At 47.6% G+C, this 21,796-nt stretch overlaps 2 non-coding genes across 2 annotated transcripts; both read left to right on the forward strand.

The window, feature by feature from the left end:
- The first annotated feature begins 2,058 nt into the window (after positions 1 to 2,058).
- LOC126093504 (U6 spliceosomal RNA) lies at positions 2,059 to 2,165 on the forward strand. The gene has a single exon (XR_007521651.1). It is a non-coding gene; the product is annotated as a U6 spliceosomal RNA (small nuclear RNA).
- A 2,778-nt stretch (positions 2,166 to 4,943) lies between these two features.
- LOC126093505 (U6 spliceosomal RNA) lies at positions 4,944 to 5,050 on the forward strand. Its single transcript, XR_007521652.1, has one exon. It is a non-coding gene; the product is annotated as a U6 spliceosomal RNA (small nuclear RNA).
- Positions 5,051 to 21,796: the final 16,746 nt, after the last annotated feature.

Raw genomic sequence — 21,796 nt, forward strand, 5'->3', positions numbered from 1 at the left:
ATAAATAAACATGTGAAGGAAGATGTCTCTTTAATAATTAAGTGTGCAAGCTACCCCTTTACAGGAAGTTCATTTAACATTATGTGTCAAGTAACTTTCCTAGTGGCCTTGCTATCCAGCTGCAGCCCTCATAATACAGACTGCAGGTGACACCTCATCAGATTCTGAACTGAAGCACATCTGCCTGTGTAATAAGACACTGCCCTTCACCTAAAAACCAACTATTACAGCAAATCTGTGGTGAATCAGCATGTCATGTACAAATTTCGCTGGTGTGACCCACAAAGTATTTTCCCACATGTCTGGCAATCAGCCACTACATATAGTTACCTAAATTAATTTCAAAGGTGTCAGTTAATGAATACCACAACACTGAAGTGTTTAGAAAGCAGACCAGTATGCTAATATTAGCATACAGTGTTATATGTTAATATTAGCATACTGGTCTGCTTTCTAAACACTTCAATGTTGTGGTATTCATTGGCTGACACTTTTGAAATTAATTTAGGTAACTATATGTAGTGGCTGATTGCCAGACATGTGGGAAAATACTTTGTGGGTCACACCAGCGAAATTTGTACATGACATGCTGCTTCACCACAGATTTGCTTTAATAGTTGGTTTTTAGGTGAAGGGCAGTGGCTCATTACACGGGCAGATATGCTTCAGTTAAGAATCTGATGAGGTGTCACCTGCAGTGACAGCACTTTGAATCCCATCAATGCCATACAAGTCGATGCTGTTCATAATTGCAGCTGATGCACCTCTCATCCTGTGTCTAGGAGAAAGATTGGACAATCTCTGCATGCAATATTCATTATGTCACATACACAGAAGCTCTACCACATAAGCAGATACAGAGCCAGTCAAGACACAAAACACTAGCAAGCTTCAAGATTTTGGAATAGACAACAACATCACAAACCTGTTTGTCTCACATGACACCAATAGCTACTCAGTTGTTAACTGCTTTCAGATACTAAATCTATCACTCTTTGTTTTGCACTAGCAATTCTTCCTGCAATAACAACATTCACCAAACTGGATTACATCTGATTGACATTTCCCAGGAACATAACTATAGCTACTAACACAATGCTAACCTGGTTTCTCCTACCACATGTCCCCTCAATATTTTAGGCTCATTCACACATCTCCATCACAGTGTTTTACTGTTGTCAAGTAGACCTGCCCTGTGTAAACTTGGATCAACACAAATATATCACCTGGTATTGTACTGAAAACGGAACTATGTCCATCATTCCTACTACTATCTCACACAAATCACATTCACCCATCCATGCCCTAGTAAAGACCTACACTGCTGTGTTTCAAAGTGTGCAATATGAATGCTGTTTTTAATGGTTCGTGAGGCTACTGTGTCTCTTCTTGCAGTCACAATTGTCTTCTGGCGCCATTGGATGAATAGGACCATGCTTGGTGTCTGTGGAGTTACTCAATAATTTACATGGTCACAGACTGTGTCTTCTTGTGGTGTACTTGATGTGTGAGTTAAAAGTTGCCTTAAATTTGCGACTCTGTCATTAAATCGATTAGTATCGTAAGAAAGTACCACTACAAGAGAAATGAAATTTGTGTTAGCAGTGAAGACAGTTTCGCAAAAATATTCACTTGTTTTGAGAGTCTTGAAGACCTGCTACCAGCTCCAATCAGAGTCATTTATCCCACACATTAGAGAAGTGTGTTTCATAGGAATGCCTGTAAGACACTAAATTCGGGATGTCAGAACATGGCGTCAATAGGTGCCAACACGTCTTGCTGCCGCCTAGCGGCAGCTGTGTGAAGCTGCTGCTGCTCTGGGTGGATGCTGCGAGAGCAAGCGACTCTATGATCTAAGTTTTACATCCAATACTGCCAAATAATACAGTTGACAGAGCTGCCACTTACTAATAACGACACCTCGCAGTAATTAATTCACAGATTAGCACTCGGCAGGCCTTGTGTTCCTCGGCAATGCTGCGTAAAACTACGTCCAAGCCGAACCATATTCGACGCGACGCCATAACTGTATATACAATTTCAGAGGGCTCCTCGAATGTAATCGCTTCGGCGGTACATATACTAAAATTGGAACGATACAGAGAAGATTAGCATGGCCCCTGCGCAAGGATGACACGCAAAATCGTGAAGCGTTCCACATTTCTTTCGCAATCTCACTCTCTCATGTCTCACATCAGCTGCTAATACCCTCAGCCACCTACACAAGTTTCGCTTCATATCTGCACCCACTTGACACAAACTATGCTCTTCATTTACGCAGTTCTCCTCCACTCTCTTTCATTCACAACAGAACATGATAAAACTAGCGGTAAATCTATCCCTTACATCACCAATGCACATCTAAAACGTCACTCTAATAACAAGTCAGCAAGCACACCAAAACCACAACTACACTGACACAAGTACATGTCACTAGCACCCCTTCAGCTCATTGGCAAACCTGACACAAATCACAGCCAGTCTAAGCCTAAGATTAAGACTAAGCCTAGCACAGGCAAAAGCCTCTTCTCTTCCTCAGTATCACACTCAGCTGTCACAACATCTCTTCCTACTGTCTCAATCATGTCATTTCATAACACACACCTACTGCCACACACAACATTTGGAAACCTTACATCAACTTTACACAAGGTAGCTGCATGTTCCAAATCTTTCTCACTCACATAGTTTCACTCAGACTACTGCTTAAATACACTCTAGCGCTCTAACATTAGCCTGTATTACCTAATATTTATTTTTCTCTAACGCCTACAAAGCTTCTGGTGCCTGTATGCCACTATCACATACTGTCTGCACACAGACCCACAACATTTATCTCTATTCATCTTCATGGCTGCAGCTGATGCCATAATTGTTTCAGCAGCATAAATAAACATGTGAAGGAAGATGTCTCTTTAATAATTAAGTGTGCAAGCTACCCCTTTACAGGAAGTTCATTTAACATTATGTGTCAAGTAACTTTCCTAGTGGCCTTGCTATCCAGCTGCAGCCCTCATAATACAGACTGCAGGTGACACCTCATCAGATTCTTAACTGAAGCACATCTGCCTGTGTAATAAGACACTGCCCTTCACCTAAAAACCAACTATTACAGCAAATCTGTGGTGAATCAGCATGTCATGTACAAATTTCGCTGGTGTGACCCACAAAGTATTTTCCCACATGTCTGGCAATCAGCCACTACATATAGTTACCTAAATTAATTTCAAAGGTGTCAGTTAATGAATACCACAACACTGAAGTGTTTAGAAAGCAGACCAGTATGCTAATATTAGCATACAGTGTTATATGTTAATATTAGCATACTGGTCTGCTTTCTAAACACTTCAATGTTGTGGTATTCATTGGCTGACACTTTTGAAATTAATTTAGGTAACTATATGTAGTGGCTGATTCCCAGACATGTGGGAAAATACTTTGTGGGTCACACCAGCGAAATTTGTACATGACATGCTGCTTCACCACAGATTTGCTTTAATAGTTGGTTTTTAGGTGAAGGGCAGTGGCTCATTACACGGGCAGATATGCTTCAGTTAAGAATCTGATGAGGTGTCACCTGCAGTGACAGCACTTTGAATCCCATCAATGTCATACAAGTCGATGCTGTTCATAATTGCAGCTGATGCACCTCTCATCCTGTGTCTAGGAGAAAGATTGGACAATCTCTGCATGCAATATTCATTATGTCACATACACAGATGCTCTACCACATAAGCAGATACAGAGCCAGTCAAGACACAAAACACTAGCAAGCTTCAAGATTTTGGAATAGACAACAACATCACAAACCTGTTTGTCTCACATGACACCAATAGCTACTCAGTTGTTAACTGCTTTCAGATACTAAATCTATCACTCTTTGTTTTGCACTAGCAATTCTTCCTGCAATAACAACATTCACCAAACTGGATTACATCTGATTGACATTTCCCAGGAACATAACTATAGCTACTAACACAATGCTAACCTGGTTTCTCCTACCACATGTCCCCTCAATATTTTAGGCTCATTCACACATCTCCATCACAGTGTTTTACTGTTGTCAAGTAGACCTGCCCTGTGTAAACTTGGATCAACACAAATATATCACCTGGTATTGTACTGAAAACGGAACTATGTCCATCATTCCTACTACTATCTCACACAAATCACATTCACCCATCCATGCCCTAGTAAAGACCTACACTGCTGTGTTTCAAAGTGTGCAATATGAATGCTGTTTTTAATGCTTCGTGAGGCTACTGTGTCTCTTCTTGCAGTCACAATTATCTTCTGGCGCCATTGGATGAATAGGACCATGCTTGGTGTCTGTGGAGTTACTCAATAATTTACATGGTCACAGACTGTGTCTTCTTGTGGTGTACTTGATGTGTGAGTTAAAAGTTGCCTTAAATTTGCGACTCTGTCATTAAATCGATTAGTATCGTAAGAAAGTACCACTGCAAGAGAAATGAAATTTGTGTTAGCAGTGAAGACAGTTTCGCAAAAATATTCACTTGTTTTGAGAGTCTTGAAGACCTGCTACCAGCTCCAATCAGAGTCATTTATCCCACACATTAGAGAAGTGTGTTTCATAGGTATGCCTGTAAGACACTAAATTCGGGATGTCAGAACATGGCGTCAATAGGTGCCAACATGTCTTGCTGCCGCCTAGCGGCAGCTGTGTGAAGCTGCTGCTGCTCTGGGTGGATGCTGCGAGAGCAAGCGACTCTACGATCTAAGTTTTACATCCAATACTGCCAAATAATACAGTTGACAGAGCTGCCACTTACTAATAGCGACACCTCGCAGTAATTAATTCACAGATTAGCACTCGGCAGGCCTTGTGTTCCTCGGCAATGCTGCGTAAAACTACGTCCAAGCCGAACCATATTCGACGCGACGCCATAACTGTATATACAATTTCAGAGGGCTCCTCGAATGTAATCGCTTCGGCGGTACATATACTAAAATTGGAACGATACAGAGAAGATTAGCATGGCCCCTGCGCAAGGATGACACGCAAAATCGTGAAGCGTTCCACATTTCTTTCGCAATCTCACTCTCTCATGTCTCACATCAGCTGCTAATACCCTCAGCCACCTACACAAGTTTCGCTTCATATCTGCACCCACTTGACACAAACTATGCTCTCCATTTACGCAGTTCTCCTCCACTCTCTTTCATTCACAACAGAACATGATAAAACTAGCGGTAAACCTATCCCTTACATCACCAATGCACATCTAAAACGTCACTCTAATAACAAGTCAGCAAGCACACCAAAACCACAACTACACTGACACAAGTACATGTCACTAGCACCCCTTCAGCTCATTGGCAAACCTGACACAAATCACAGCCAGTCTAAGCCTAAGATTAAGACTAAGCCTAGCACAGGCAAAAGCCTCTTCTCTTCCTCAGTATCACACTCAGCTGTCACAACATCTCTTCCTACTGTCTCAATCATGTCATTTCATAACACACACCTACTGCCACACACAACATTTGGAAACCTTACATCAACTTTACACAAGATAGCTGCATGTTCCAAATCTTTCTCACTCACATAGTTTCACTCAGACTACTGCTTAAATACACTCTAGCGCTCTAACATTAGCTTGCATTACCTAATATTTATTTTTCTCTAACGCCTACAAAGCTTCTGGTGCCTGTATGCCACTATCACATACTGTCTGCACACAGACCCACAACATTTATCTCTATTCATCTTCATGGCTGTAGCTGATGCCATAATTGTTTCAGCAGCATAAATAAACATGTGAAGGAAGATGTCTCTTTAATAATTAAGTGTGCAAGCTACCCCTTTACAGGAAGTTCATTTAACATTATGTTTCAAGTAACTTTCCTAGTGGCCTTGCTATGCAGCTGCAGCCCTCATAATACAGATTGCAGGTGACACCTCATCAGATTCTTAACTGAAGCACATCTGCCTGTGAAATAAGACACTGCCCGTCACCTAAAAACCAACTATTACAGCAAATCTGTGGTGAATCAGCATGTCATGTACAAATTTCGATGGTGTGACCCACAAAGTATTTTCCCACATGTCTGGCAATCAGCCACTACATATAGTTACTAGAGATGGGGGATCCGCTCTTGAACTGATTCATAGAGTTCAATCTTTCAAAGGAGTGAACAATCAGTGATTCAGAAAAAAAGAACGGTAGCTCCAAACGTTTCCCACGGCAGAGAGAGAGAGAGAGAGAGAGAGAGACGGAGCATATCAGCAGCGCCTCTGCTGGTCACAGCACAGTGCATGCCACACAACACAGCCAGTGCCGGCCTCTGCCCTGCTTCTACCTTGGCTGCCTGCATTGTGCAGTGCCCCATTGGATTTTGTGTTTCACATATGCCGTGGCGTCTGTGCGTCGTCTGCCGCGCAGTGTCTGGCGCAGCGTAACTTCGCATCGCACTCTGTCGGCGATCGTTTCAGTCGCACGTCCTGCCCTCTGGGCAGTTGATGCGAGCAACAGGACAGAGCCACCTAGCGGATAACATAGGAACTACTTGCAAAAACCCGCTCGCAAGGGAACGAACTATTTGTCTCGGAGCGGGTGAGTTCACCGCTACCCCCTCCCTCGGAACTCGCCCGCTCAACGCTCGCCCCACCGTCTCGACTCTAGCCAGAGCGTCGAGCAAAGCGACTCAGGTGGTCTCTGCGGTCTCAGCTCACGCAGTAATACAGCTCGCGGCACGACCTGCTCGACTCAGCGCCTCTGCATCGGAGTTCGTCCCCACTGGATATTGTTCTTCGTAGTAGTGCCGCTATGTATATTACATTATTATGTTATGTATACATCAATTGTTTTTATTTTATTTTTATTTGTTTAAACTGATTAGATTAGAAACTTCCTGGCAGATTAAAACTGTGTGCCCGACCGAGACTCGAACTCGGGACCTTTGCCTTTCGCGGGCAAGTGCTCTACCAACTGAGCTACCGAAGCACGACTCACGCCCGGTACTCACAGCTTTACTTCTGCCAGTACCTCGTCTCCTACCTTCCAAACTTTACAGAAGCTCTCCTGCGAACCTTGCAGAACTAGCACTCCTGAAAGAAAGGATATTGCGGAGACATGGCTTAGCCACAGCCTGGGGGATGTTTCTCATTCTGGAAACATCCCCCAGGCTGTGGCTAAGCCATGTCTCCGCAATATCCTTTCTTTCAGGAGTGCTAGTTCTGCAAGGTTCGCAGGAGAGCTTCTGTAAAGTTTGGAAGGTAGGAGACGAGGTACTGGCAGAAGTAAAGCTGTGAGTACCGGGCGTGAGTCGTGCTTCGGTAGCTCAGTTGGTAGAGCACTTGCCCGCGAAAGGCAAAGGTCCCGAGTTCGAGTCTCGGTCGGGCACACAGTTTTAATCTGCCAGGAAGTTTCATATCAGCGCACACTCCGCTGCAGAGTGAAAATCTCATTCTGATTAGATTAGGTTCCTGATGACTCCTCTTACTATAGGATTTTTATTATAGACACTCGAATTTACGCTTTAATTACGAGCGAACCGATAAACGTATCGCAAAATGTGATACACCAATATTTTCCTTGTTTTATTCTGCGTAAGGCTATATGCAGCACTTTCGTTTTACAGTCAAATTTATATATTTTTTTCTTATTCTGGTACGGATTTTGCGATTTTAGGCGTCTTCGAAAGGAAACGTTCACTTTAAAAATATATGGCTTGCGATGTATTTGTATGAGGTTAATGAAATTTTAATACGTTATAGCCAAATATATTGTTAATGTAAATCTCAAGTTACAACATTTTCCGATCACCCAAAAAACCACGATAGTGCAAAATAATTCAATAATCAAAAACTTTGTCATATCGTGGAAATTTCAATAAACAATACAAAATTCTTACTCATTATCTGTGTTACTTCAAAATAGGATCAAATAAGATCAAAATACAGGTATAGTACTGGAATAAACCAAGTTTAAAGGGCAATGTGCCTTCCATTTATTTTATTTTGTAAATGAGTGGTGAGTCATGAAAAAGAGCTAATTCATTTCAGGGAGTGAACAGTTCCGATCCAATCTCTGAAAAGAACAGTTTTGCCCATCTCTAATAGTTACCTAAATTAATTTCAAAAGTGTCAGCCAATGAATACCACAACATTGAAGTGTTTAGAAAGCAGACCAGTATGCTAATATTAACATATAACACTGTATGTTAATATTAGCATACTGGTCTGCTTTCTAAACACTTCAGTGTTGTGGTAATCATTAACTGACACTTTTGAAATTAATTTAGATAACTATATGTAGTGGCTGATTGCCAGACATGTGGGAAAATACTTTGTGGGTCACACCAGCGAAATTTGTACATGACATGCTGCTTCACCACAGATTTGCTGTAATAGTTGGTTTTTAGGTGAAGGGCAGTGGCTCATTACACAGGCAGATATGCTTCAGTTAAGAATCTGATGAGATGTCACCTGTAGTGGCAGCACTTTGAATCCCATCAATGTCATACAAGTCGATGCTGTTCATAAAAGCAGCTGATGCACCTCTCATCCTGTGTCTAGGAGAAAGATTGGACAATCTCTGCATGCAATATTCATTATGTCAAATACACAGAAGCTCCACCACATAAGCAGATACAGAGCCAGTCAAGACACAAAACACTAGCAAGCTTCAAGATTTTGGAATAGACAACAACATCACAAACCAGTTTGTCTCACATGACACCAATAGCTACTCAGTTGTTAACTGCTTTCAGATACTAAATCTATCACTCTTTGTTTTACACTAGCAATTCTTCCTGCAATAACAACATTCACCAAACTGGATTACATCTGATTGACATTTCCCAGGAACATAACTATAGCTACTAACACAATGCTAACCTGGTTTCTCCTACCACATGTCCCCTCAATATTTTAGGCTCATTCACACATCTCCATCACAGTGTTTCACTGTTGTCAAGTAGACCTGCCCTGTGTAAACTTGGATCAACACAAATATATCACCTGGTATTGTACTGAAAACGGAACTATGTCCATCATTCCTACTACTATCTCACACAACTCGCATTCACCCATCCATGCCCTAGTAATGACCTACACTGCTGTGTTTCAAAGTGTGCAATATGAAAGCTGTTTTTAATGGTTCGTGAGGCTACTGTGTCTCTTCTTGCAGTCACAATTGTCTTCTGGTGCCATTGGATGAATAGGACCATGCTTGGTGTATGTGGGTTTACTCCATAGTTTACATGGTCACAGACTGTGTCTTCTTGTGGTGTACTTGATGTGTGAGTTAAAAGTTGCCTTGCATATGCGACTCTGTCATTAAGTCGATTAGTATCGTAAGAAAGTACCACTGCAAGAGTAATGCAATTTGTGTTAGCAGTGAAGACAGTTGCGCAAAAATATTCACTTGTTTTGAGAGTCTTGAAGACCTGCTACCAGCTCTAATCAGAGTCATTTATCCCACACATTAGAGAAGTGTGTTTCATAGGTATGCCTGTAAGACACTAAACTCGGGATGTCAGAACATGGCGTCAATAGGTGCCAACACGTCTTGCTGCCTCCTAGCGGCAGCTGTGTGAAGCTTCTGCTGCTCTGGGTGGATGCTGCGAGAGCAAGCGACTCTACGATCTAAGTTTTACATCCAATACTGCCAAATAATACAGTTGACAGAGCTGCCACTTATTAGTAACGACACCTCGCATTAATTAATTGACAGATTAGCACTCGGCAGGCCTTGTGTTCCTCGCCAGAGCTGCGTAAAGCTACGTCCAAGCCGAACCATGTTTGACGCGACGCCATAACTATATATGCAATTTCAGAGGCCTCCTCACATCTCCGGCGGTACACCGCAAGGTTACCACCCTTCGATTCTGCCATTCGAGCACTAATCGAAGTGCTAGGTATTTCTGCTAGCCAGCCAGCCAGCCTGCCAGCCAGCCCAGCAGAGACGCAGCGGCCCTGCAGCAGCGGTCCCGGTTCCGGCCTGCAGCAGCGATCCTGCCGGCAGGAGCCATCCAGTCCTCCTGCAGCAGCAGCCAGCCAGCAGCAGCAGCAGCAGTTGCAGCAGCCGTAGCCCTGGCCCCGTCCGCGGCAGCAGCAGCAGCCCCAGTCCCGGCCCCGTTCGCGGCAGCAGCAGCGTTCCCGCCGTCGCCGTCGCTGTCCGACCCTGGTCTTCATCCGTCTTCGTCTTCCTCCGTCTTTGTCTGTCCCCAGTTTTTGTCCTTTCCGTTTCGTCCTGTGCGTTTTTGTTTCTCCCTGTCGTCATGTCCGCCCCCACCACCACCGCCACCACTACCTCCACCGCCATAGTTTATACATCCCCTTCTGCCGCCTCCACCACTATCACATGGTGTGCCCAGTCACACCCCCCTCCTTCCATCCCACCACTCCTCATTCTCCCTTCGCCCTCGCTCTTTGTCGCCCCCTCTCCAGCTTCTTCCTCCCGCTCCTCTCGATCTGATTCTTTCCCCCCACTCCCCCAGCCTGTCACTGCAGCTCCGGCTCGGGTGGTGGCCCGTCGGGCCACTGTCCATGCCCAACTCTCCCCATCGCCTTCGCCATCACCGATGCCACAGTCACCGTCGCCTTCACCGTCACCATCTCCGGCGCCTACTGCTGCGTCCACGTCGGGACCTGTCCCTTCCCACCACCTCCCTATAGCTCCTGTCCCTCATATCACTACCCGCCTTTCTGTCGCTGTTAAACGCCCTAGTGGCAACACCACCTTCTCCGCTCCCAAAAAGGCCCCGCCCCGTCCTCCTTCCCCCCCCAGTGTGCCATGGATGTCTCCCCACCTGGCCCTGCTCCCTCCACCTCTTCCTCCTCCACCTTCCCCCCCCCCCTCTTTCTACAAATACCTCCTCTCCTGTCCCAATCCTTCCCTTCTTGAGGCCCAGAATCTCTCCCTCCTCCTCTGCCAACACTTCCCTGGTGCACCCATCGCTCTCCTCACGGGACTCCGTTCTCATCTCCTCCCCCAGCCCCACCCTCCATACTGAGATCCTCTCCCGCCTCCCCATCACCCGTTTTGGCCCCAACGCCTCCCTCACCCCTGCTCCTTCCCCATCTCCTACCCGCCAACCCCAACCCCCGCGTCGCCCATCGACCCTCACCGCCGTGATCACTCGGCTCAGTCCGTCGGTCATGGAGGAGGAGGTGTTGGCGGAGCTGAAGGCGCATCCCACACTGGAGGTGCAGGCGGTCCGCCGCATTTTCAACTCGGCCGGCCCCACCCGCCTTATGCGTATTTTCTCCGAGGACGCCCCCTCCATTGACCGTCTCCTAAAGGAGGGTGCCCTCCTCTTCAACCAGTGTTACAAGGTCGACCCCTCCCATTCCCCTCCTCAATCCCTGCGCTGCCAGAGGTGTCTGCGCTATAATACACACCCAACAGCTGAGTGCCGCGAGGGCCCCACCTGCCCGTATTGTCGGCAAGCGCACTTCCTCCGGCAGTGCCCTAACCTTCAATCCCCTCCCTCCTGTAATACCTGCAATCTCCCCCATCCCACCTACTCCCAAAAGTGTAAAGCCCGACCCCCTCTGACCACTCCTGAAGTCACCGTACCTGTCCGTCCTCTGGACGCCCCCACCCCTCCTGGCAATTCCCTTCGTCTCCCCCCGTCTCCCCCCCCCCCCTGACGGCTGAGGACATCATCAGGTTCCTCACCATTGTCCTTCAAAATGTTCATCCCTTTCAGCACCCCCACACCCTCCGACAGATCTCCCTCGCCGCCCGTTCCATTTTCCACCTTAAGATGTACGCCACCTACTCCCACAACCAGGCCCACTTCACCTTCTCCCGTCTTGACACCCTCGTCTAACTCCCTATCATGGCACGACAGCACCGTATCTTTTTCAACAACATCCGCTCCCTTCCCGCCAACAAGAACCTCTTCCTGCACACCCTTGCCACCCACCGCGTGGATGCCTTCCTCCTCAATGAAACCTTCCTGCAACCCCACCACACCGTCCACACTTCGCCCTACCTCCTCCACCGCTCTGATAATCCCCACCCGATTGCGCGTGGCGGAGTTGCCATTGGGCACCACCGCCAGATCCCCGTTCGGCTCCAACCTCTCCTTCCCGACCCCACCGAACACCTGATCCTTAGTCTCTTCTTCCATGTCCTTACCACTACCTGCGCCGCCATCTATGTCCGCCCCAACGCCCCTATTCCCTTCGACTTCCTCTCCCACATCGACCGTACCTTCTCCTCCTACGTGATTGCCGCCGACCTCAACATCCATAGTCGTTCCGCTGCCCAGTTACGGCGGGGTGGCATTGGTTCCTCTCCCCCCTTCAAGGTGACCTCATACCCATCCCCCAGCACACCCGTCCCGAATCCAACTCCACTCCCGATGTTATTCTCGCCTCCCCCAACCTCCTTGGTCGTATTACGGTGGATGTCCTGGAGCCTATTGGTAGCGACCATCTCCCTGTCCTCCTCACCGTTTCAGACGGTCGTCGCCCCCGCCCCAACCCTCGTAATGACCCTCCCCCTAAGTACATCCATGATTATTCCCGTGCCAACTGGAATGCCTACCGGGATACCTTCTCCACCCGGGTCGATAGCCACCCTTTCCCCTACCACCATCCCAATGATGTCACCCATGCCGCCTCCTTTCTCCAGCAGACCTTGTCTGAGGCCGTGGAGGCCCACGTCCCTACTGTCGCCATCCACCCCCACCGTCCTACCTTGCCCCCGCAGGCCATCCTCCTCCTCCGTGAATCCCGCCGTCTCTACCGTGCCTTCCTCCGCACGTGTGACCCGGACACCCTACGACACCACCAGCAACTCCAGCGACACATTCGTAATTTGCTCGCGGCTAAGAAACGCCAGGACTGGCGACAGACATGCACCCGTTTAAATGCTACCCTACCTATCAACTCGTCCAAGTTCTGGTCAGCCTTTCGTCGCCTTACCGGAACTAAGCCCTCCCCCTACTATCCTCTTCTCCATGATGATCACCCCTTCCCTGACGCCCTTAGTAAGGCCAATCACTTTGCCTCCTACCTGTCTGATGTGTTTTCCATCCCCGATTTTCTTTTTGTTTGTTTTGGTTTTAGGGCGCAAAACTGCTATGGTCATTAGCGCCCGGTGTGTGACTTAGGAAGCAGTAAAAACTGAAAACGGAAACCAGCAGCAGTGGGAACGTGTAACACCACAGCTCCTATGCTGTATGGATTTATTTTGCTTTTGCTTTATTTAATGTTACATTGTTGATCTTCTGTAAGTGTGATTGAATCGATAACATAAAATTGTGTACTCTTTTCTTTGTTAAAAAAAACTTTGGTGTCGTGATTTGATTCTATGCAAAGTAGTGTATCTGTAATTTAAAGTTCTTTGTCCCATTTGGAGGGAACAGAACTTATTGTATGTAATTGTAATTTTGTGTGAATAATTTTTTGTAGAAGTATCAATATGTGAAAATGTTCTGTTTTATTTAATGTATTTGTTTGCTGTTATGTAAATTGCTGATCCTCACTTAGGGTTCTTAGTTAGTTTGTATGTAAATGGTGTAGTGGTTCCCCTCTGGAACGGAACTGTGTAGAGCGCGCAAATTGTAGTTGGCATAGGTGGAAAAGGTGGAACTGATAGTAGTCGGAGACGAGCAGTCAGTCGGAGACGAGCCACCAGTCGGAAAGGAGCTACGAGTCTGTGCACTGTCATTATAAAGGTGCATATTGTGCTGATTCAGAGAGAGAGGCTTTTCTGCTACTTTCCAATGCCTCGGATGGGTGGATAAATAGAAGGAACTATTCTGGAATTTGTATGAATCATCGCCACGAAGAAATGACAGAGTCCAGTAATTCTGTCTGCGAATCCACCTACCAACATGCAGTTGCCACCACATTGCGCAATCACTGTAACGTAATACTATATTGATGTACAGTGAAGGATCAGCCTAATGGATGTGTTAGTGTGCTGAAATATAAGGTAATTCATATCGGAATTTATGTTCCTACCTTAATTTTACTCCTCATCATAACACCTCTCAGGGTCCTCTCCGTTTGAAGTAAAGTGATTACCGAGTGTCCTTACTGAAAGTACATTGAAACCCAGTTTTCTAATTGATGCCCCTTTGGACATAGTAAAGAGAAAGTTATGGTTAATGATGCTTGCTGAAATAATTTTCCTAGTAAAACTGCTTATTAAAGTGTTATTGCCAATTGCAAATTAAAATTTCTCAAGACAGTGGTTTATAGAGTTTTGCTTAGTAAATAATCACACTACTGCCTGTTGTTAATATCAGAAAGTGGGTCAGTATCTTACATTAATGTTAATTTTATGTTTTACGGTAGTAACAGTAGAAAACTGCATAGTAGGAAATTATATGTTCATGATCACTAAGTGTTTATCTCTCTTGTGTGCATATTAATAGTATAAAGACCATTCAGTTTGTGTAAACCCTGAAAGTGATAGTGTTTTTCTGTACGTGCTATAATTTTGCAAATAGTTTTTTTTCTGTGCTGCTCCAGTTGTTAGCTTCAATCTTAAAACATATGAGTGTCAGAGTTCATTGCACTCGAGTGTTACTAAGTCTAGGTTGTGTTTGTTGTGTTGTCCATTATAGTTACTTATACCTACTTTCATAAACGAGAATGTTAATCTTTCTCTTGCCTAATTAGGCTGGCGACCGTTTCCCTTATTCTAGGAATAGTATAGCTAGGCAAAATTTTGTTTGTCACTATTCCAATATTTACATAATTCTTACTTTCATTTCCGATAAGCCACCTCCGTTAGGAACAACACGGTCAAACTAACAAGATTCCTCTCAGAGGGTAACACTGCTCTGTTGCTTTGTGCCATAGTTTCTTTTACAAAATTGTTTTATGTTACAACCTGCTTCTGGCATTGAGGTTATGGTACAGTGGTAGCAGATAGGGAGTGTTATAAACGAAAGTCATAAAATTGGAGAAACTAAAAGCAGAAGGAAGGCTTAAAAATCCACTACAGAAGGGGGTTGGTTGTCCCAAAAAAATTTCAAATAACTGACGTCATTTCACTGGCACGAATGAACTCTAGATCGCGATCGGCCGATCGCGTGTCATCTGCTAAAATTGACGATATATCAGGCGACAGCTGTAGACGGGCGCGTAACGGATGAAAATAGGGGCACTCAATTAAAAGGTGTCTTACCGTCCACAGCTGAGAGCAGTGGGGACAGAGTGGGGGAGGATCGCCGCTTAAAAGATGTCGATGGCTAAAAAGACAGTGCCCTATCCGGAGTCTAGTTAAAATTACCTCCTCCCGACGACGCGTTCGGGAGGAAGAGGTCCAAGCACAAGGAAGAGTTTTCACGTCCCGCAATTTATTTTGGGGAAGTGTCGACCAATGCGCGTGCCATAAATGAACAACAGGACGACATAAAACGCTCAGTAGATCGGCGACGGGAATCGATGGAAAAGCTGGCCGAAGAAGAGAGACTGCAGCCTTGGCTGCAATATCGGCCGCCTCATTCCCGCAGATAACAACGTGTCCCGTGAGCCAGAGGAACGCCACCGAGACGCCCCCCCCCCAGGTGGAGCAAGCGCAGACAGTCCTGAATCCGGTGGACCAGAGGGTGCACAGGGTAAAGAGATTGGAGACTAAGGAGAGAGCTGAGAGAATCTGAGCAGATAACGTACTGTATCCGCCGATGGCGGCGGATGTAGTGGACGGCCTGGAGAACAGCGTAAAGCTCCGCAGTATAAACCGAACACTGGTCGGGAAGCCGAAAGTGATTTGGGGTGTCGCCAACAATATAGGCATTCCCTACACCTAACGATGTTTTTGAGCCGTCGGTGTAAATGAATGTGGCGTCCGTCATTTGTGCACATAGAGCAGCAAATGCCTGACGATAAACAAGTGAAGGGGTACCATCCTTGGGAAATCGACAAAGGTCTCGGAGCAGGCAGATCCGGGGATGGAGCCAAGGCGGTGCTGTACCCCAAGTTGTCAGGAAGGTTTTAGGAAGGCGGAAGGAAAGAGAATGGAGCAGTTGACGAAAGCGGACTCCCGGTGGTAGTAGGGAGGAGGGGCAGCCTGCATACCCTACATCAAAGGAAGCGTATAAAAAAATGTCATGGGCTGGATTAGCAGGCATGGAAGACAGATGGCTAGCATAACGACTCAGAAGGACTGCTCGCCGATTGGACACCGGAGGTTCAGCAGTCTCAGCATAAAGGCTTTCCACAGGGCTGGTGTAAAAAGCTCCAGACACTAAACGTAATCCACGGTGGTGGATAGAGTCGAGACGCCGAAGAATAGACGGCCGAGCAGAGGAGTAGACTATGCTTCCATAGTCCAATTTCGAGCGCACTAAGGCGCGATGGAGGCGGAGAAGGACCACTCGGTCCGCTCCCCACCAGGTACCATTCAGGACACGGAGGGTGTTGAGGGATCGCAGACAGCAAGCCGAAAGATAGGAAACGTGAGGAGGACCAGCACAGTTTTCGGTCAAACATAAGACCCAAGAATTTAGCGACGTCTGAAAACGGAGGGTTGACAGGACCTAGACGTAAGGATGGCAGAAGAAACTCATTACGTCACCAAAAATTAACACAAACGGTCTTACTGGGAGAAAAACGGAAGCCGGTGTCGATGCTCCAAGAGTGGAGGCGATCGAGACATCCTTGAAGACGTCATTCAAGAAGGCTGGTCCGTTGAGAGCTGTAGTAGATCGCAAAATCGTCCACAAGGGGGGAGCCCAAGACATCAGGAAGGAGACAATCCATAATTGGATTGATGGCAATGGCAAACAGTACAACACTCAGCACGGAGCCCTGGGGTACCCCGTTTTCTTGTGAGAAAGTACGGGAGAGAGTAGTGTTCACCCGCACCCTAAATGTGCGCTCTACCATAAATTCGGGAAGAAAAAAGGGCAGCCGACCTCGAAAGCCCCAAGAGAACAGTATGCGGAGGATACCTGTCCTCCAACAGGTATCGTATGCTCTCTCCAGATCAAAAAATATTGCTACTGTTTCGCGTTTCCGGAGAAAATTATTCATGATATAAGTGGAGAGAGCAACAAGATGGTCAACTGCAGAACGATGCTTTCGGAATCCGCATTGGGCAGGTGTTAAAAGACTGCAGGATTCCAGCCACCAAGCTAAACGGTAATTCACCATATGCTCCAAAACCTTACAGACACTACTCGTGAGAGAAATGGGGCGATAGCTAGAGGGGAGATGTTTGTCCTTTCCAGGTTTTGGAACAGGAACGACGATAGCTTCCCGCCATCGTCTGGGAAAAGTACTGTCGGTCCAAATTCGGTTATAAAGGCGAAGGAGGTAACTCAGACTATGGGTTGATAAATGCAGCAACATTTGGATGTGGATACCATCCAGTCCTGGGGCGGAGGAGCGAGAAGAAGAGAGTGCATGTTGGAGTTCCCGCATGGAGAAAACAGTATTGTAGCTTTCGCGATTGTGAGAGGAGAAAGCAAGAGGTCGCACTTCCGCTTCACGTTTCTTCGGGAGAAACGCTGGCGGGTAATCTGAAGAGCTCGAAATCTCAGCAAAGTGCTGACCCAACGAGTTAGAAATTGCGACGGAGTCCACTAATGTATCATGCGTGACAGTGAGCCCAGAGACCAGGGAGAAACTAGGCGCGCCTGAGAACCGTCGAAGCCGACTCCAAACTTCCGAGGAGGGAGTGAAGGTGTTAAATGAGCTAATAAAGAATTTCCAGCTTGCCTTCTTGCTATCGCGGATGACACGACGGCATCGCGCTCGGAACTTCTTATAGCGGATACAGTTGGCCAAAGTAGGATGGTGGCGGAAAATGCGGAGAGCACGTCGCCGCTCACGTATTGCGTCACGGCATGCCTCGTTCCACCAAGGAAGTGGGGGGGGGGCGCCGGGGCAATTCGGAGGTGCGTGGTATTGAACGTTCCGCAGCTGTAAGAATAACGTCGGTAATGTGTGTGACCTCATCGTCGACGCTGGGAAAGTGACGGCCATCGAATGACGCTAGAAACGGAAAAAGTGTCCAGTCGGCCTGGGCAAACTTCCAGCGTCTCGGGCGCATATATGGCAGTTGAGGCTGCAGTCTGAGGACACATGGAAAGTGGTCACTCGAGTGTGTATCATCAAGGGCGAACCATCCGAAGCGCCGAGCTAGCGGAACAGTACCGACCGCAAGGTCCAAATGAGATAAATTTGTCGTGGAGGCAGACAAAAATGTAGGGACCCCAGTGTTGAGGCAAACTAGATCCACTTGGTGGAAGACGTCTAGCAATAGTGAGCCACGTTGACAAGGATGTGGAGATCCCCAAAGCGGGTGGTGGGCATTGAAGTCCCCAACCAGCAAATAGGGGGGAGGAAGCTGACCAAGAAGATGAAGGAGATCAGCTCGTGCCATTGGTGTGGACGATGGAATGTACAAAGAGAGAACGTGTATCCAGAAAGGGAAAGACGGACGGCGACAGCTTGGATGGAAGTCTTTAAATGGATTGGGTGATAATGGAGAGTTTCATGGAGAAGAATCATGAGTCCTCCATGTGCTGGAGTGCCTTCAACAGAGGGGAGATCATATCAGACCGACTGAAAATGAGGGAGAACAAAGCGGTCATGGGGATGAAGCTTTGTTTCCTGAAGACAGAAGATGACCGGCGAGTAGGATCGTAAGAGGATCGACAATTCATCCCGATTGGCTCGAATGCCGCGGATATTCCAGTGGATAACGGACATAGGGTGAACAGAAAATGGAGGAATGTGACCAAAGTTGCTGTCAACTCAACGACTGCTCAGAGCTCGCGACCAACAGCATGGAATGGCATTCAGCCGAAGGCAGAAGATCCTGATCCATAGGTTGTTCAGGAGCAGCTCCTGCCACCAGCGATGGGCCGGTTGATCGGCCGCCAGCAGTGCGCCTCGGCGACACAGAAGACGGCCGAGGACGATTTCCGCCAGGTGGTGCTGTAGATGGGACACGCCTTGGCGGAGAAGGAGATGAACTGCGTTTCTTTGTAGCCTTCTTGGAATTATGACGTTTAGATGAAGGAGGAACCGATGGTTGTGAAGTTGGGTTACGTAAAAAATCTTCACGAGTATGCTCTTTTTTCGAAGTCTTGGTGTCTGACTTTTGGGCTCGAGATTTAGCAGAACCCGATGAAGGGTGAGCCATAGAGTGGGCAGGCGAAAGTGGTGAGGTTGAACGGGCGATCTTTGCGCTGGCCGATCTGACGACTGTGGCACTAAAGGTGAGGTTGCAAGTCTGCGTGGCCGCCTCCTTTGTTGGCCGAGGAGAAGCAAGGACAGTGCTGTATTTTCCTGTCTGAGGCACGGTGGGCTGTCGACTGCCGAATAATTTTCGAGCAGCAAAGGTCGACACCTTTTCCTTCACTCTGATTTCCTGGATGAGCTTTTCGTCCTTAAAAACGGGGCAATCTCGAGAGGAAGCAGCGTGGTCACCCATACAGTTGATGCAGCGAGGGGATGGAGGTGGATAAGCACCCTCATGGGCATCCTTGCCACACGTAACACGTTTGGCTGGATTGGAACAGGACTGGCTGGTGTGATTGAACCACTGACACCGATAGCAATGCGTAGGGTTTGGGACATAAGGGCGAACGGAAATTATCTCATAGCCTGCTTTGATTTTGGATGGGAGTTGAACTTTGTCAAATGTCAAGAAGACAGTGCGGGTTGGAATGATGTTTGTGTCAACCCTTTTCATAACTCTATGAACAGCCGTTACGCCTTGGTCAGACAGGTAGTGCTGAATTTCTTCGTCAGACAATCCATCGAGGGAGCGTGTATAAACGACTCCACGCAAGGAAATTAAAGTGTGGTGCGCTTCAACCCAGACAGGGAAGGTGTGGAGCAGTGAAGTATGCAGCAATTTTTGTGCCTGGAGGGCACTGACTGTTTCTAACAACAAGGTGCCATTCCGTAATCTGGAACAAGACTTTACAGGACCTGCAATTGCGTCGACACCATTCTGAATAATGAAAGGGTTGACCGTGGAGAAGTCGTGACCTTCGTCAGACCGAGAAACAACAAGGAACTGTGGCAGCGATGGAAGAACCGTCTGTGGCTGAGACTCAGTACACTTACCCTTGTGAGCAGACATAGCGGAAGGTGAGGAAACCATTGCAGAAGAATCCCCCATGATTACCGGCGTCTCCGATGGCGCGCTCCTCCCTTGTGGGGGCCCTCTCTGAAGGCACTCCCACCTTAGGTGATTGTTCAGACCTCAGGTCACACCTCCCGACAAACGGACGGAGGGACCAATCGGCACTTTCGGAAGGTATCAGCTCGGGTAATCACCCCTCTCTGGGCCTGGCCATTACCAGGGGGTACGTACGTGTCCAACCTGTCTACCCGGGGCGGAGAATTACGCGTTACCCCGTCACCGGCTACGCACAAAAATGCGTGGGTCGGCCTTCAGACACGCACAGGGAGGAAGAAAGAGAAAGGAAAGGAAAGAAGAGAGGTCTCAAACGCCGCAGCAGAGAAAAGGGTAAAGAGAAGAGGTAAGGAAATCAGAAGGACAAAGGAAGGAAGAAGACATACAAGCAAAGAAGGCGAAGAATGCGTTACATGTTCGAGCGTCCGTCTCCGGACGTAGGTACAAACCATACTCCCAGATGGGGAGAAAGGGAAGGAAAGAGCCAGAGGTGAGGGGAGGAGGGGCGAAGATGGGGGACGGGGAAGGATGCGGAAAGGGAAGGTATGCAGACCGGAAAGGAAGGAAGGCCACATTAGCTCGGGGTCCCGTGCTCGCTACACACGTATCCACAAAAGAGTTGTGGACCCCCTGGGGGGGTCCATCCCTGATGATCCCCAGTTTGATTACTCCTTCTTCCCGAATATCAGCAATCGAACTGACACCTCTGTTCCTCCCCTCGCTCCTGGTTTCCAGTACTTGGACAACATTGCACACACGGAACTCAATACCCCTATCACTACACAGGATCTCATTGCTACACTCGGCACAAAACGCAACACCGCTCCTGGTCACGATCGTGTCACCTACCGTCACCTTCGTGAAGCTCCTGTCTCTTTTCTCTCCACCCTGGCCAGGCTCTACAATTTAGTCCTGTCCACCGGTTACTACCCCGACCTGTGGAAAACCACCCATATCCTGATGTTCCTTAAACCTGGCAAACCGCCGTCCGCCGTCTCCTCCTACCGTCCCATCAGCCTTACCTCGGTCTTCAGCAAGGTCCTGGAATCTATCCTCACCCAACGCATCCACCAGGATCTCCGCCAGCACCGTCTCCTTCCCGTTACCCAGTGTGGCTTTCGGCTGTCCTTCTCTTCCGACGATCTTCTCCTTCACCTCACTCATCTCCCTTTCGAACAGCTAAATTCCTGTCGCTCCGCAATCTTCCTCTCCCTTGACCTCGAACGCGCTTATGACCGCGTCTGGCATTCCGGGCCGGCCGCGTTGGTCTAGCGGTTCTGGCGCTGAAGTCCGGAACCGCGGGACTGCTACGGTCGCAGGTTCGAATCCTGCCTCGGGCAAGGGTGTGTGTGATGTCCTTAGGTTAGTTAGGTTTAAGTAGTTCTAAGTTCTAGGGGACTTATGACCTAAGATGTTGAGTCCCATAGTGCTCAGAGCCATTTGAACCATGTTTTGGCATTCCGGTCTCCTCTTCAAGCTCCAAACCTTCGCCCTTCCCATTAACTACGTCCGTCTGATCGGTTCCTTTCTCTCCCTCCGTCCTTCCTATGTCACCATCCAGAACACAGATTCCTACACCTTGTTCCCCTCCGCCGGTGTGCCCCAAGACTCCGTCCTCTCCCCCCTTCTGTACCTTTTGTACACGGCGGACATGCCGCCGCCGTCACCCCCCGTCCACCTTCTCCATTTTGCCGATG

Source organism: Schistocerca cancellata, chromosome 7, assembly GCF_023864275.1.
Source record: "Schistocerca cancellata isolate TAMUIC-IGC-003103 chromosome 7, iqSchCanc2.1, whole genome shotgun sequence".
NCBI classification, from domain to species: Eukaryota; Metazoa; Arthropoda; class Insecta; order Orthoptera; family Acrididae; genus Schistocerca; species Schistocerca cancellata.